Source organism: Pinus tabuliformis, chromosome X (assembly GCF_031772625.1).
Source record: "Pinus tabuliformis cultivar Carrire ecotype Pingquan chromosome X, CPIR1, whole genome shotgun sequence".
Classification (NCBI taxonomy): Eukaryota; Viridiplantae; Streptophyta; class Pinopsida; order Pinales; family Pinaceae; genus Pinus; species Pinus tabuliformis.
Genome location: NC_142308.1, coordinates 1,345,506,447 through 1,345,523,985, shown reverse-complemented (window position 1 = coordinate 1,345,523,985; position 17,539 = coordinate 1,345,506,447). Strand labels below are relative to the sequence as shown.

The following is a 17,539-nucleotide window of genomic DNA, read 5'->3' as shown; positions in this document are numbered from 1 at the left end:
GGCAGAATGATATTCTTCGCTACAAGGACAGAGTCGTAATATCACCAACATACACCCTCAAATGTCGCATTTTGGCAGAATTGCACTCATCTCCCATTGCAGGACATTCGGGCTTTCAGAAGACGTATGCTCGCACCAGAAGATCATTCTTTTAGACAGGCATGAAAAAGGACATCCTTACTTTCGTAGCAGAATGTGAGGTCTGTCAACGCCACAAAGGGGAAACCGTCAACACACCAGGCACATTACAACCATTGCCCTTTCCGGCATCAATTTGGACGGAGGTTTCTATGGATTTCATTACAGGTCTTCCAAAGTCAGGGAACAAGTCAGTCATCATGGTGGTTGTGGACCGACTGTCGAAGTATGCTCATTTCTGCGCCCTACCCCACCCGTTTACACCAACTTTGGTTGCTCAATCTTTCATGGATCAGATCTTCAAATTACATGGCATGCCCACTTCTATAGTGTCCGACCGCGACCCGATCTTCACCAGCAATTTTTGGCAAGAACTCTTCAGAATACAAGGCACTCAACTCAAACTCAGTACTTCATATCATCCGCAAACAGATGGTCAAACCGAAGCCATCAACAAATGTCTAGAAACCTACCTTAGGTGTTTCACTTCAGAAAAGCAACACCTTTGGGCACAGTGGTTACCTCTGGCTGAATGGTGGTATAACACCAACTATCATGCCACCACCAAAATGACTCCCTATGAAGCAGTCTATGGTCAACTTCCGCCTTCCCCTACTTCTTATCTCAAGGGGTGCTCCAAAGTACAAGCAATGGATCAACTCCTACAACACCGCGCAACCATGCTCGCCCATCTTCGCGAGAATCTTCATCAAGCTCAGAACCGCATGAAGCAACAGGCCGACCAACATCACTCAGAGCGCCAATTTCAAGAAGGGGATCAGGTCTTTTTGAGGCTGCAACCATATAAGCAAACATCACTCAAAGACAAGGGTTGTCAAAAGCTCTCTCCAAAATTCTACGGACCATACCAAGTACTTCAGCGCATTGGAGAAGTGGCTTACAAGTTGGCTTTGCCACCTACGGAAAAAATACATCCAGTTTTCCATGTATCGTGCCTCAAGAAAGTGATTGGGAACAATTGCCGAGTTCAAACCAGTCTACCTGAATTGGACGAAGAAGGGTCAATCTGGCTTCAACCCGAACAGGTTCTAGACACACGAGCCAAGCACCTGCGCGGTCGCATGATTAAGGAAGTCCTCGTCAAATGGAAAGACACCTTTCCGGAAGATGCAACTTGGGAACCAGCCACTATTCTTCAGCAGTTTCCGCAGCTTCAGCCTTGAGGACAAGGCTAGTCTTAAGGGGGAGGGCATGTTAGGGTCCCACCCTAACCCCCTTATTTATGTCATGGGATCACGTCATAGTCAAGAGTCAATAAAGCCCATATTAATATTTGTAAGTGGTTAACCCGCAATTAATGACAGGACCACAGTTAGTTGCAAATGGGTCGTAGTATTAGATAGATGGTATTAATAAAACCCACGATATTGGCCCGTGGTATTGCATGTATGAGTCATATATAAAGGATAGAGACTCCCTGCGAGGAGCATCGTGTCTTATTTTGTAATCGAGCTCTGCTCTATTGGAGGTTTCCCCCTCGAAGAGGCATGTGAACATTGCTCTTTGAATAATAAAATCATTGCTATTCTGTGTTCTGGGTATCTTTTCTTCGCATATTCTGTGTTCTGGGTATCTTTTCTTCGCATATTCTGTATCTGGGTATTATTTTGCAGGTTAAGAGCATAACAAAAGACTGGTAGTAGGGACATACACTGCACACAGGTCGATGAAAGTGCTTCTGTTAGTGTTTTATCCTCAAATGCTTGGAAAGCTTTGGGTTCCCCTCAGCTTGTGCCTATTACGCAGAATCTGAAAGCTTTTAACAGAACCATTAGTGAACCTTTAGGGATCCTTCCTAAGTTTTCTATTACCTTGGAAGGTAAAACTATCTGTATTGATCTTATGGTAGTTCGAGGTCCCTTGGATTTCAATTTACTCCTTGGGCGCGATTATGTTTATGCAATGAAAGCTGTCGTATCGACACTCTTTCGTGTGAGTTCTTTCCCTCACAATGGAAATATTGTGATTGTAGACCAGATTTTGTTCCCTACCAATAATCTAACACCCCTAAATGTTCCTGATTCTAAAGTGGTATCTACCCCTCCACGAGTTAATTATGTGGCAACTGGTCCCATGTTTTCAGTTACCGATGTATGTGAGCCTCTCACTGTTTGCTCATCTTCCTTTGATTTAGATCCGGTAATTGACATGGAAAACTCTATGGGATCACTTGAACACGATGTTCTTATCCCTTTTGAGTCCCTTGACATGTGTTCCTTCTAGAGAAATATTCTTCCTTTTGATGAAGAGCTCTTGGAAGCCATGATCAAGGTGTGTCCATTGACATGTCTTTCTTCCAGTTGGAAGCCATGATCAGTTGTTTCGAGTATAGTTCCTGTTACTGAGTCAACCTCATTAAAAAATGAATCAGGTACAAGAGCATAGTTCCTTATCTTGTGTCAAGCTCGTTAAAAAAATGAAACAAGGATTCATGAGCATAGTTCCTTGTCTTGTGTCAAGCTCGTTAAAAAATGAAACAAGGAGTCATAGGTTATGTAGGTAGATTGTAGAGAGTAGATGCGAGGATAGTTCCTCTTCCTGTGCCAACCTCGTTAAAAAATTGAAACAGGTGTCCATGAGCATAGTTCCTTATCTTGTGTCAAGCTCATTAAAAAATGAAACAAGGATTCATGAGGATAGTTCCTTGTCTTGTGTCAACCTGCTAAAAAATGAAACAAGGATAGGTTATATAGGTAGATTGTAGAAAGTAGTCATGAGCATAGTTCCTTGTCTTGTGTCAAGCTTGTTAAAAAATGAAAGAAGGATTCATGAGCATAGTTCCTTGTCTTGTGTCAAGCTCGTTAAAAAATGAAACAAGGAGTCATAGGTTATATAGGTAGGTTGTAGAGAGTAGACTTGAGCATAGTTCCTTGTCTTGTGTCCAGCTCGTTAAAAAATGAATCAAGGATTTTGGAGCATAGTTCCTTGTCTTGTGTCAAGCTCGTTTAAAAATGAAACAAGGTTTTTAAGGATAGTTCTTTTCTTGTGTCAACCTCATTAAAAAATGAAACAACTCCCTTTTTCGAGTCGAGTATTTTCCAGATCTCGAAAGTAAACCTTCATTCCATCCACCTAATTGAATGCAATTAAACTTGGGGGGCATGTACCTCATTTTGTGACGTTATGCTGGGGGCATGTGAACTTAAAACAAGCATAGTTTTTTGTTTCAAGCTTGTGTAAACATGAAACCGAATCCAAGCAAAGTTCTCTTTGGTTCAAGATTGTGTAAAAATGAACCCATACCCGTTTTACATCTCGTGATTACCGTTTTTTATCTGCTAAATTCTGTTAGATGAGCCTTGGTTGTTTTCATTCCATCACCACCATCTCTTTGGCTAATCATATGCTTTCACTTGGTTGTTTTCCTTTCCTGAGGGACCATAGTTATGAGTGGTTTTGTTAGCCAGCCTCTTGACCATTACATGTTTTGAGCAGTTCCTCCATTACCGGAACCAGTTGATACCCTTTATACCACTCGTTCCTCTAGGATGAGTCCTCTTTACGCTCTTTTCTGACTTGTAAAATATGAAAATATTGCCGAGTTTTTCTCTTTTTGAACTCGTTAAAACGAAATTAAAAAGACGGTCCACTTACAACTCTTTTCTGACCGTGTAAACATGAAAATATTGCCGGAATTTTGTCGTTTCAAGTCCGATATTGGTAATAAAATGACGTGTCTTTGATCGCTTTTTTACCTTTTCAGATCAAGGCCACTAATTACGAAAAGTACTCCTTGATCGTAATGGTCAAGCGGTTCTCTCAAGTATTATTTTATACTTTTTCGGGCTTGCGAGACACAAATTTACGAAAAAGGACAACCATGGAGTTTTCTTAAGTTTTTCTTCTGACTCCCTAAAATTGAAAAACACCGAGTTTCTCCTATACTGGACTCGTTAAAATTTCATAGTAAAGGACCTATTCAATTTCAAACAGGAACAGACCACTCCTTCTTAGGGTTCGAATCTAAACTAAGTTGGACTCATCCGAAGGATGAGCTTATAACCAAGCAAATGTTATCCTCCTCAAGCTTGTCAAAAATAAAGAGGTACTTGCCAGAAATGGTGGGGGAAAAGAGAGGAAAATGAACTCGTTTGTTGTACTTTGTGTTCCAAAAAGCTTTCCATCACTCTTGAACACGACACTTTTATTCACCTGGGTTGGGAAATCCTTTGCCTAACAGTCAATCAAGCCACATTGAAAGTCTGCAGTCGGTTTCCGGGTATTATCTTTGGCAGGGAAAATTTTAAGAACCCCCCCCAAATTTATAAATATAATAATTGGGCGAATCTCCATGGTATATAGGAAAAATGGAAGGCGATTTTATCAATAATATAATATGTATATATAATTTTCTGGCGAATCTCTTACCAGGCATGGCGAATATTTTACTCAATTATAAAATCTTGTAAAAACTTGGCAAGTCTTTCACTAAATAATAAAACTTTGTAAAGTCCTAGTGAATTTTAGCATTGTGAACTCTTAGAGAATTTTTTGAAGAAGTATAAAACCATATATGATAAGAGCCACATGGTGGCAATATCACTATCTTTTTTCACATTTCCACGACATGGAACTTGTCTATAAAATTATAAAAAAACCAACCAGGAACAGGAACAACTCAAATGCTTTGTGAGAGCTAGTCTAGAAAAAAGCAACAAATAACATGTCGGCAGAATTGTTCATCGGTGAGCCGCTATTTCGTGGGCAATCTGTAAAGGAGCAGTTGGATATCATATTTCCAAATCCGGGAAAGCCTTTCCCATCCCTCACAAGATTTGTTAAAAATGTTGGGTGTCTAGAAGGTGTGGATTTGCTGAAACAAATGTTACAAGTGGATGGAAACAAAAGAATAACAGCTAATGAAGCTTTGCAACATCCATACTTTCAGTCCTACAGGACTATAAACAGCTGCCATAAAGATTAAAAATGGAAATCAGCTACAAATCTCTTGATGACAACACTATCAAGATAGAGGCCGATGCTCTCTTAAAGACAGAGCTGCTGGAAATGGAAGTAGGTGCTATGAAGCTGACACTAGTAAAAGATGGGACAACACAGCTTCCCATAGTGCATCCCACTCTGGGACAATCATTTTTTTGATGTTTTGCAGATTGGGTTACAGTCTTGCAACTTGTTTTGGATTTGTCACCAACCTGATGTTTTGCTTCTAATTTATTTTCATCTGGTGATAAACAAAGTGTCAATCTTTTCTCAGGATAAAATAGTATTCTTTACAGATATATTAACTTGGCTGAAAATTCCAGGACAATATGAACAGGACAACTTCCAGGTTTTTTTGAAGATTTCTCCTATCAATTTACTGCCGGAGGGTTTTCTGTGATTTCTTGCACTTCTGAAATTTAATCAAATTTCTACTTGAAATAAAAGTTCAGAAGAGACTATATCACTAATGCTAAACACACATAATTGAGAAGCCGATATGAAGCATTGTTTTTTTGGGTGTGTTACAACTTTGGTGACCATGCACCTCAGTCATTGCATGTTCAATTTGTAACTCCACCTTGAAAGAGTGAAATGTGTAGTGTAGGATAAGAAGCTCTCTGTTAAGGCACAATTGTTTTTCCCCAAAATTCTAATATCTAGATTCTATCCTATTCATGTCTGTGTCAGGTGAAGTTTCTTTTCATGTGCATGTGTTTAGTCAGATATAAAATACTCAAGTTCTCACCAGCCTGGGCTACAGTGGCCATTCTGATGATCTATTTCATACTCATTGCATTTTTCTAATAAAATGATATTATATTCATTTAAATTATGTGATTGAAATAGGGATACAAGAGCTTATTTGTATTTGAAGGTCTATAAGGCAGAGTATAAGCTCACACCAATCCTTGTTATTCTCTGCAAGAGAAAATCAGTTTCTATTTCACTCCTCAATAACACTGACTAAATCTCAGTTTGAAAATCAGTTAAATTAAGAAGACTAAATCCCAGTTTGAAAATCAGTTAAATTTAGATGAAATTACTCATTCAAAATCATTTGGATGAGGAAATTGTCAAATAATTGTAAGTTGTCGTCTTAGAGAACATGAAGGGAGCACATTCGTCATATTCTACCAACTGCAACATACCTACCTTCAATGCACTCTCTGTAAGGACCATAACGGGAGCAAATGTGGACCCATGTACAAATTTTTACTGCCTCAGGGTTTGTTTCGTCCTGTGACTACTAGGTTCGTTAGTCCTTCACATAACTCTCGAACAAAATGAATCCAAGAGTGGAATATAGACTCTTTACACGCAATTTATTTTCTAGAAAGTCTATACAGAGAAATGAAAGTTGCAAGTATAAGAATTATGCTTCAAAAATGAATTTTCTTGTGTAGTGAGCTATACCAAGGGTATGCTTTTGCAAAGTTTTATAACAGAAAAATTTGTCAAGAGGAATTTATTAAGGAAATCTCTTGTTAGAAATGAAATCCAGTTGAGTTGATATAAAGTCCATAGTTACAAAGAAGTATTGTTGTGGAAAGCAATTCCACTATGACATTCCTGTACATTTTAATACAATATAAAAGGAAATTGATGTGATTTCCAAGCTACTTGAATCCATTGAACACAGAGAGAATCAGTTGAGAACTGATGAATGAACATGGAAATCGATGTAATTCCTAAGCTACTTGAATCCATTTTGAACACAGAGAGAATCAATTGAGAACTGATGAATGAACATGAGCTGAAGAAAAAGGACACTATCATTAAGCTAGTCGACCCTGAAATTGAAGAAAATGATCATGTCAAACAAATATACTAGCAGTGTACTAATAACGGTAAAATCAACTTGCAAGAAGAAAGTAACTTAAATACCACATTTGTTGGAAAATGAAATCAATCAAAAAATGTTCTAACTAGAGATGAAGTTGATTCAAATGAAATAAGTTCAAATCAGGGTGAGGTGAACCCAATAAATGAGATGTCGATAATCCCAGGAAAAATCAACTAGCAAGAATGAAGGAAATCGATTGAAAATAATTAGTTAATTCCATTGTTAAGATTTCAACTTGGATATCATTTGTTGCCCAGGTACATTCTCTTGGAGAAATCGACCTGCATGTTAGGATGTAAATAAGTTCCAATTAAACAGAACATTTTTATTTGAGGGGAATTGAGGTCCAAAAAAGCAGAGTTCTTGGCAGAGGAACAATATAACTGCAAACACCCATTCAATATCTATGACTGTAGATTGAAGTTCTGCAACCTTGGAAGCACTATTGAGTACTTAACCAGAGCTGTAGAATCATTGGTACTTTATTAGATTTGATATGCAATACAATGCTTGATTCGCCTTGATTCCCATTTATTCTGTTTAATTTCTGCATACTGATTCCTACTGATACCGTTCCAAATGCTTGAAACAATAACATTTTCAAAAGGTCTCTTTCACTCTCACTTCAATTAGAACAGTACCCCTTTCTCTACTACATTCATGCACATATGCTTACATTTCCAATTCTGCAGATTGATTTTCATGAAATTAACCAATACTTGTTTTGCATCTAACGAATTCACATAACTAAACAAAGCACTGAAAATATCACCAAAACTGAGTGGCCTCTCTAGTATTACAAGAAGATTTATTCAAAAGAAACAAGAAGTTATTTTAAACTACCCTAGACATCTCATTGTCAGTACAGCATGCAGGACTTTTTCTGCCTGCCAGTTTTTGACTTTCGTGAAGTCTTACATTGAAGATCTAATCAAAAGATCACTGCAAAACTTTAAAGGGGTGTAAAACCCCCAGCATTCAAATGCTTTGATGGCCAGAGCATGAGCCCAACTCAAAGTTTAATCTGAGATGTAATCTCTACAAATATAGAATGCAAACAAATGCACTAAAAACCAAAGAAACCTAGTTCACTGGCCCTTTCAATTGTTGTTCTTTCACCTCAACAGGAAGCAGGTCATCCACGTCCTTGTCAACATTAAAAATTGATTCATCAACTGGGCATCCATATTCCCAGTACTTGCGGCCAACTGAATTGTGGTCTCTTTCAATTCCTTAAGTGCCTGCATAAATGGTTGGGACATGACAAGACAAATAAATAAAGGGAGAGGAAAATTAGATAAAATGAAACACCCAAACTCAAAAATAAGACCATTACCAAGGCAGGTGGAGGTTGATAAACCATTGGGGTCTGCATTTGCTCATAGGCTTCTTGCATGTTTCTGTATAATTTCCCTAAGGTTGAATTTTTCTGCATACTTTTCCAGATTGTTGTCACTAACTTGCTAAGCACCAACTGTAACAAAAGTACTTGTAAGTTACTCGTCTATAAAATGTCTGAATTGTGTCTTTTCCCTGAGAAGCTGCAATTGATAATTCCAATATATTAGTACCTGATGTTTGAGGGTAGCTAAGCCTTTCATGTGCATTGGAGATTCAGGAATAACACCATTTGAAGGAGGTATGCCAACAATACCACATAAAATAGTCTGTCACAATAAAAGGAAAATTTATGAATCCACTAGAGATTTTTTATGGAGGTGAAAACAAAGAATGAAGAGTTAGATCAAGATGTCTTCAGGAGAGAAAAAGCTCTTCCAGAATAGGGTAGCCAGTGATAGTTGAACCTAAACATGAACCCTGACAAAAATTACAACATAGTTCTAAATAATATATATTTACTGTGGTAATGGGCCTTGACACAATCTCTGCAATAATGGCCCTGCTTGATACAACATCATTTTTCAAGGGTTTTTTGTGAAGTTTCCTTTAAACTTTTCTATGCAGACTTATTCCCTTTCTTCTTAGTGATTTCAGTGTAAGTACTCGGTATACACTCTTTTAAGTGAATTTGTTCCAGCAATGTTCTTTCTGCAGTAACATTCCACCAAGAAAGTTAGACACTTTATCAGTGGCATTCACACTGGTCACAAATGGCTGAAACATTTTTTTCAACCATTGGAATAGTGGCACTACGAACTTTAGGATCAATTCTATCATCAACTGCTCCAAATTGATCTTGCACATCCTGAATACGTATCGTATAAATAGTGATATACACAACCAATCATTTAAAATGCATACAGTCATTTCCTAGAATAGAGAATCCTTGTTCTGTTAGAGAATCCTAGTCCAAATCTTACAAGAACTAATCAAACTTCTAATTTGAGGACCAATATGATCTGCAATAGTAAAACTTATAATGTACTGCACATCTTCATTGTGCGCCAAAAGCTTTACTAATTCTTTAGCAACATTGCAATTTGTCTTCTTACCCTCCACAAGTCTTAACAATCAATTCTTCAATTATATGTTTAGCACCCTTCACTTGAAGATAGGATAATTCTTCCCATCAAGCTTAACGTTGGGTAGAGGGATGCTTTAAGATGAAGCTATCCTCCCCCTTGCTCAACAATTCTCTACAGATCTCAGAACAGAACGAAAGGTAATCTCAGGAACAGCGTACTATACTACTATGACAAAGAACCACAATTCTGAAAGAAACATCAGTTTGGTTAGGATCTTCAAACAGCTACCAAGGAATCAAGCAAATGCTGCTCTGCAATTCCAAGACTTCAAGTATCCAGATGCATTGCATTGCTCTATGGCACATCAATGCAATTAATTAAGCATAGAAATAACATCTCTATGTAGCGGCACTTAAAATATTACAAAAGGTGATCATTCACTGAGGTACATTCCAAAAAATATATAATTATTGTTGCCACATCATCCAGATTTAGAATAATAATCTATTGGAATGGACACATTGATAAAAATTCCATTGTTGAGTTTGGGTTTGAGTTATTTCTTCCTCTAACTGCTCTCCAAAGCTAACTATTCAAACCAAGTCACCCTTCAATGACATACAACTCACAAGGTTCTCAAAGGCAGAAAAATGAAAAGCGTATAACAGTTAATATGTCCTTTACTGCTCCATTTTCAGGTGAAAGATTCTCAGTAATATAAACAGATCTTCCAATAGTCAACATGTAACAACAACCAAGAAAATATAGGAATCCACCAATAAACTATAATGCAAGGTCTTTTTTCTCTTTTCGAAAGGTTTCAATGAAAAACTTGTTCAAATTCATTTGTAGAGTAAGCACATAAAATGTTAATGTAATTAACCTTGAGCATGGAACATAATTCTTCTTAATCTCCATGATATTCAAGAATAAAACTCCAATGGCAGCATTGGCTTCAACACGTCTTCCTTTTATCCCTTCAAAGCTGCCATGGGTCATGATGGCTTGATCAATGATCGCATGCTCTTAAGACCAACAGTCTATACATAATTAGACTACAGTCTATACAACAGTCTATACAGACACTCTGTTCAATCCAGATTTTGATTACAAACACCATTGAGGCCATACGGTATCTCCAATTTTTCACATCATTGAGGTCATCAGTATCTCCAGTTTCAAACAGCATTCAGGCCACATTTGCTTCAAAGTGCTTACAAGTATTGTCAAATGGCAGTACATTCTAAATTTACTCATATTACACTTGAGAACTAGAACACATACCGCTTGAGAAGAGAGCTGCTGCCGCTTCAAGTACCTCAAGTGTAATATGAGTAAAGTTAGGCCTAAGCACCTTTATTATTGAGATTGAGTGCTTTCAAATACCAGGAGACAGGTGTGCGTGTTGACTTCAAGTTTGGTCTGGGAGAATTATTACACACTTTAAGCAGATTCTGTGAGGTTTCAAGGCACAGTGGGAACAAATCTTCAACTAAGGAGGTTGAGAACTGTCTAGTGACCTAGAACAACTAAGTGGGTTATGCGAAGATATTTATTAAGGGTGGTTGTGTTGAAGGTAGTAGGGAGGTTTAGAACGCAAGACAGAGGCGAGTATAGTCACTATGAGAAAGAACTTGTGGAAAATCTGGGAAAATCAAGATTGTTTGTTATGTCAAAGGTCAAAGGAATAGAGAAATTGACTAGTGGGTCATAACGTAAGGTTCCACAGTTAAGGCTGCTAGAAAAAGGGACCGGAAGAGCCAAAAATGGGAAGGTGAATGAATGAGATGGACTACGTTGAATGATGGAAATATGAGAGTAGCCAAAAGGTATGCATTAAGTGGTACTAGAGCAATATTGATGCTCTTGGGGATTGACAAGTGATTGAGGAGGTTTCTGCAGTGAACCGAAAAGATTTATAAGATTGCTCGTGAAGAAGAGACATCAAAGTTGAGACAAAGAAACCAAGAAAATTTTGGGCAAGAGGAACCTAAGAAAAAAAGTGAGGAGAGAAAGAGATTGAGAACGGAATACAGGATTGGAGCATATTAAAGAAGTACCAACCAAGTGTAGAGCTAGGAAGAACTGAGATATTGAGACCTCAGAGGTTAAGGAACTAGTAGGTAACTGGTTTGTATTTTTTTTTAAATGCATACAAGGAGTTAATCCTTACAGTGGTAATAGTAGAAGGAGTGGTAACAGAGGACCAATAAAGTTCTTAAAGTGTATGGCAAGAAACTTACGACAAATAGGCTACAAAACAAAACATAGAAGGTTTCTAGCTGAGGTCCTCAAAGAGAAGAGAACAAGTGGAGTTCTCAAAAGGTGAGAAAAGTGTAGAAGCCATATAAGACCAGAGCATGCTCAAGTGGGTTCCAGAGGAGGGAACCAGAGGAATACCAAAAGCCTAGGTTGAGGTGAAGTGGGTGAGATATTGGGTAACAAGTGATGGAGAAGAATTATTAAAGGGGCTTGAGTGTAGCTCACAATGAGCAAGAGAAAGCTCACAAGAAAGGAGGAAAGAAGATGGCTACTGATGGACATAATTCAAAGAGAGGCCATAACAAAAGGGAGAAGCATGCCAAGGAAAATGGCATGAGTAAAGAAGAAATTGAAAAGGAGATTTATGAGTTGAAGGAGAGATTCAACATAGTCAAAATTAGGCTTGAAAGAGAATACCAAAGGTAGAGATGGGACCTAAGGAAGAAGGCCAAATTACTTGTCAGAAAAAATATTTTAAGAGGAAGCCCCCTAAAGCTAGAAAGCTAGGGAGGAAGATGAAGCACCTGTTGAGCCTAAAGTTGAATTAGTTCACTATTTTGAACCAGAGCAGGGAATAGTCCTTGATGATGAGGAAGATGTTGAAGAGAGACTATCAGAGAGTCTCATGGACTGCATAAAGAGTTCAAATCAACATATGGATTTGTTGATAGAAGATATGGTGGAAAAAGCATCATAACAGTAGAGGGAGCTACACAAAGAGGATGTCGATGAGACAATAAATGAAAGTCTCATGGGAGGTTAGCTAGAAGTGCTCGTAACATATATACCATATGGGGCTAAAGAGCTTGGTGATTATGATACTGATGCTATGTGTATAGATGCAGATGATAAGGATTTTCAAGAGGGACAATCATTCATAGTTGTCATAAGAATAGAAGAAATAGAAGGAGTACCTTCCTAAAGCATGGAAGGAAGACAAAATTTGATGTTGGAGGCATCAGAAGAGGCCAGGTAACCTTTTATTTTTAAAATTGGTGAATTTTATGTGAATGCATGCTTTGCATGTGAGGAGAATGGACAACTGGTCCAAAAGGAGAACGAGAGCACTAAATTGATCCAAGAAATCCAAATTGAGGTAGTAGATGCTAGACAATCCTCAAGGAAGGATGAGTTTCCAAAAGGAAAAAACAATGCATAATGAAGCCAAGATAACCTTGCAAGCAATTTTCAGAAGTGACCATGGATCCTAGCAGCCATGTGAAAGATGGATAACAAAACCAAGTTTATGTTAAGACAAGGAAGGAGGCCTTGAACAATCAAAGAATGCATCTATAAGAGAGAAATTGTAGAAGAGGGGATGAACAACATCATGATGCAATGTTCTTTAGAGATCGGTTGATCAATCCAAGGTTTAAGGATTGGCTTGAGTAACATTGTTCAAAGAATGCAATCAATAAGACAAAGGTGTCGAGCTTATTGCTGCAACTGGAGAGCTTGGTTCAACAACAAGAATTATGAATGTTGGCACCCAAGGTATAGTACAATTAACCACAAAGAGAGACTCATTTGTCATGTGAAGTCCTTGAGATGAAGGCTACAATTGTGGAGGAGATTGTATTCTAGTATGATGGCAAAGGATAACCAAATGAAGAGGAGAAGGGAGAAGGATTATCTCTCATCGGGCAACGATGGTGGAGGTAGCCAAGTTTTTTGAACACATTAGAGTTGTTGTTGGATGATGAAATGAAAACTAAGGTAGTACATTCTAAATTTACTCATATTACACTTGAGAACTAGAACACATACCGCTTGAGAAGAGAGCTGCTGCCGCTTCAAGTACCTCTTATGAAAACTTTTCAAAAGGTCTATACAAAACTTGAACTACAGTCTATACAGACACTGTGTTCAATCCAGATTTTGATTACAAACACCATTGAGGCCATACGGTATCTCCAATTTTTCACATCATTGAGGTCATCAGTATCTCCAGTTTCAAACAACATTCAAGCCACATTTGCTTCAAAGTGCTTACAAGTATTTTCAAACGGAAGTACATTCTAAATTTACTCATATTACACTTGAGAACTAGAACACATACCGCTTGAGAAGAGAGCTGCTGCCGCTTCAAGTACCTCAAGCTCAAACTAGTCTGTTGTTCTTTCTTGCATCAAAAGAACTGAGTACAATAAGAAACAAGTTCCATGAGTATAAAATCAACAAATACAAATGAATATTACATTTTTTATCATCACCCAACGAACATGAACCAAACAAAACTCAAGTCTAAGGGAAGGTTTATCAACTTGATGTCGAAAGAAGTACCATGAACAGGTATACCCCATCTTCCGGAAAGCAATTGCAATCCTTGAGAAAAGAAATCATCTTATTGTCTACCACAGTACAGACTATCGACATCTGAGACAAAAATTCATTCCCAAGTAGTCCAAAGCACCTCATAGCAGTTTCTCTATTACAAATCAGACAATATTAATGCAACAAATTTCTTGCCTCGAAAACTTTTCAAAAGGTCTATACAAAACTTGAACTACAGTCTATACAGACACTGTGTTCAATCCAGATTTTGATTACAAACACCATTGAGGCCATACGGTATCTCCAATTTTTCACATCATTGAGGTCATCAGTATCTCCAGTTTCAAACAACATTCAGGCCACATTTGATATAAATAGTGCTAACTGACCCATGACTCAGGCAAGAAAACACCCAATTCCCCCACTCAACCCTATGAACCAGCCCATACTTGGCAACATGACTATAATGCTCCCTCTCACCATAAAAGACATTTGAGACAATTGTACCGAGATCAAGCTGAATGAAAAATATGAACAATACAACAATCATTGCCTAGATCTTTCCAACACGAACAATACATGGGAATCAGAAGCAGGAAGTTGCCTTCTCCATCACAATATTCATCTTGGGATACTGGCAGACTGCAAACATCCAAATGCTGTAATATTTAGGGTAAGTACTGATAACTTTCCAGCTCGTTGCTCAACAACACAACAAAAGGGAGGACACAGACAATCATAAAAAGAGTAAGCAGATCACGGCTACTTATCCCATGCTTGAATATCAACAGAGTTAATATACCTTTTACACGAACATGAGAATAAAGGGGCCTAATTTCTCGCGCTCAGCCAACAATTCGGTCAAGTACCGACTGTTGTTGTTGCTGCTGCAGTGGCATGAGCCGTTCAAATCCAAGAAACAATGGATACCGAAACCAGAGAAGAATAAGCGGATTGAAATCTGAAAATGCAAGAATATCCCACCGAAACTGCTGCTGCTAGATTTGTGAACCAGGATGAAAAAACCTATTTCAAAACCATTTTTATACAGGGACCCAGGGAGCCATATACACCAAAACAGCGGGCTGAATCCGTCAAAACAGGGAGCCGCCCTCCATTTGAAAACAAATTAAGCTCCACCCTCCATTTCAAAACAAATCTAACATCCCATGACCAAATCGACCCTCACAAACCACTCCCGGGACCAAATCGACCCTCACAAACCACTCCCAAACCAGAAAACCCAAACTGTAAATAAAAAATGGCGATTTTGCTCTCCCAAACCAGGAGCAAATATCAAAATGGGGGCGATTTTGATCAAATACGATTCCGCAAATATCAAAATGGGGCGATTTTGATCAAATACGATTCGGTTAGTTTATCCGCCCTGGGCTAAAATAAAAAAATAAATTAATTTTTAAATAAAATATGGGCTAATTATATAAAAAAAAATTTATTATTTTAATTAAAAATTCGCCCCATTAAAATATAAAAAGCCTTAAATTTCGCCTTTGGGCGATTATTCACCCCTAAAATTAACCTTGATCTTTGGGTCAATTGTCACCAAACCATCTGCAGTGTCGTTATGTGTTCAAGAGGTCTGCGCAAATAAACCATTCATCTGCAAAATATCTGTCATCCATCTTTGACCATCCCTGAGTTAGTCCTTGCCAAATATATTTCTTCAAACTTGATCTATGATTTCGTGTTGTGGGCTTGCCTATAACGGATCGCTTTCTATCGACTTCAGCTCATTATCTAGAAAGATGATCTAGAAATCGTCAGTACCTTGGAATCTGCATGCCTCAATGGCAGGTTTCTCGCCTTCGACGACAGGTTGCATCATTGACCTTCGATCAAAGGATTCCGTGACATGTTCGACATCAACTCATTCATTCACATTTCATGGATTGTACTGAGTACTTTGAGAGCCATTGACATTACTGGTGGTTTCTCTCACACTTGTTAACAGTTTACATCATTGACTGGTAATCAAGTGGTTTCTACCATGTTTGACTTTGACACATTCTTTCACATGGATAGAATCGTACTGGTTCGAGAAGTAGAAATGAAGACCCTGGATCTAGTTTCCACCATCCAGGTTGCGAGGAATTTTGTTATCATTATGTAGTGGACTATTCATAAACAGATGACTGCGCCCATACTGTGTCCATATGTCTATACTTGTGATGTATTACAAAATCATTCCTGTATCAGAGTAGTTTTAGATAGTTCTTAGTCAGTTTTGATCTGAGTATGGGAATGCCTACCTCAGCGATGATATTTTCACATATATATATTTTGTGTTGAATGTTTTTACAGATTCCAACCGGGGTATCCACAGGAAGATCCTTGAAATGATAAAGTCCTTCATTCTTCTTAGATGATCAAATACTATCCTCATCTATTACAAACTTCGCACTTTAGGGGGCAATCTGTTACACAAAAATTGTCACCATGACTTTCTACAGTTCGTGTGAGTCCATCACTACTCATGCATACCTCCTTTGCAAGTCTTAAGCCTTAGCTCTTCATGTCAAGCCTTGAAAATGGGAGAAAGACCTTAAAACTATCTCAAATCTTGGTTTCACACTTTCTCCTAGCATTTCCTGCGGTACCGCACATAATGGTCACATGACTTGCGAACCTGACCACTCTGTCTATTAAGCAATGGGTGCGAACCCCTGTAAAAGTTAAAAAGCGTGGGTTCATTCTTAAAAACTCACCTTGGGTCACTTCTGGACGCTTCTAGAAGGAATATTACGCTGGCAAGTTCGCTCCACCTTGGTTCATCCATTCCATAACTAAGGGAGCTAACTCCATGATATGAGGTGCTTATCCCATTGAAGGAGGAACTTATCCCTTTGATGGTGGACCTGCAACTTCCTTCCTTTGCACTATAAATTAAGGCATTGGGCTGGTTGTAGGAGAGGTTGAAAGCTGAAGATTTTTGAGGGTATATGCTGCTGGAACTTAGACTTCCTTTTTGAGCTTTTGAGAGGAGAGATCACATACCTTTTATCTCATTTGGGAAGTGAGTGAGGCTTGTCAAAGTAGAGGAGATTCCTGCTGGACCCTGGAAAGAGCTTGTACAACATCAAGGCACCAAGGTTGTAAAGTTCTTTTATTCATAAAGTTAATACAATCAAGTTTATTTTTCTCAATGAACTGTCTCTAATGGTTTATTTTATGAGCTCCTTGATCTTCATAATGAACATGTTTTATTATATTAGCTATGCAGGTGTTCTTTGATGTGTGCTTGTTTGTGTTTGCAGGTTGTTGAAAGGAAACTCTTTGGAGCTATTGGAGCAAGGCTGCCACAAACTAGCGTTGGACTTAAGGTAGGGTCTATTACACCTCTTAGTTTTTATTTATGAATCGAAACATGTTTAGAGAAAAGTAGATTTGCTTGTCCTGCTTGTTGCTAGATATCATTTGATACTAGGGAGATCGGTCTTGTCCGCAAGAACGATTTATCCGGCCAACAATATCTGAATTCCAACTTTTGTTACCCATCCGAAATCACCAAACTTATCACTGCAATTATTATTCGAAAATCTCATAGATAGATATGAATTTTTTTGTGTGTCGTAATGCAAAGAGCTTAGCTAGGTATATATAGTAGTTTGTC

The 17,539-nt window shown here is 38.1% G+C and overlaps 1 long non-coding RNA gene across 2 annotated transcripts; it reads right to left on the bottom strand.

Annotated features, from left to right (window-relative positions):
- Positions 1-8,293: 8,293 nt before the first annotated feature.
- On the bottom strand, positions 8,294-13,782 carry LOC149145056 (uncharacterized). 2 transcript variants are annotated; one of them, XR_016264480.1, is made up of 3 exons: positions 13,694-13,782; positions 8,518-8,613; positions 8,294-8,420 (listed from the first exon to the last, which is right to left on the bottom strand). It is a non-coding gene; the product is annotated as an uncharacterized LOC149145056 (long non-coding RNA). The 2 variants fall into 2 exon arrangements; XR_016264481.1 differs by lacking the exon at positions 13,694-13,782 and adding an exon at positions 8,807-8,913.
- Between the last annotated feature and the right edge of the window lie 3,757 nt (positions 13,783-17,539).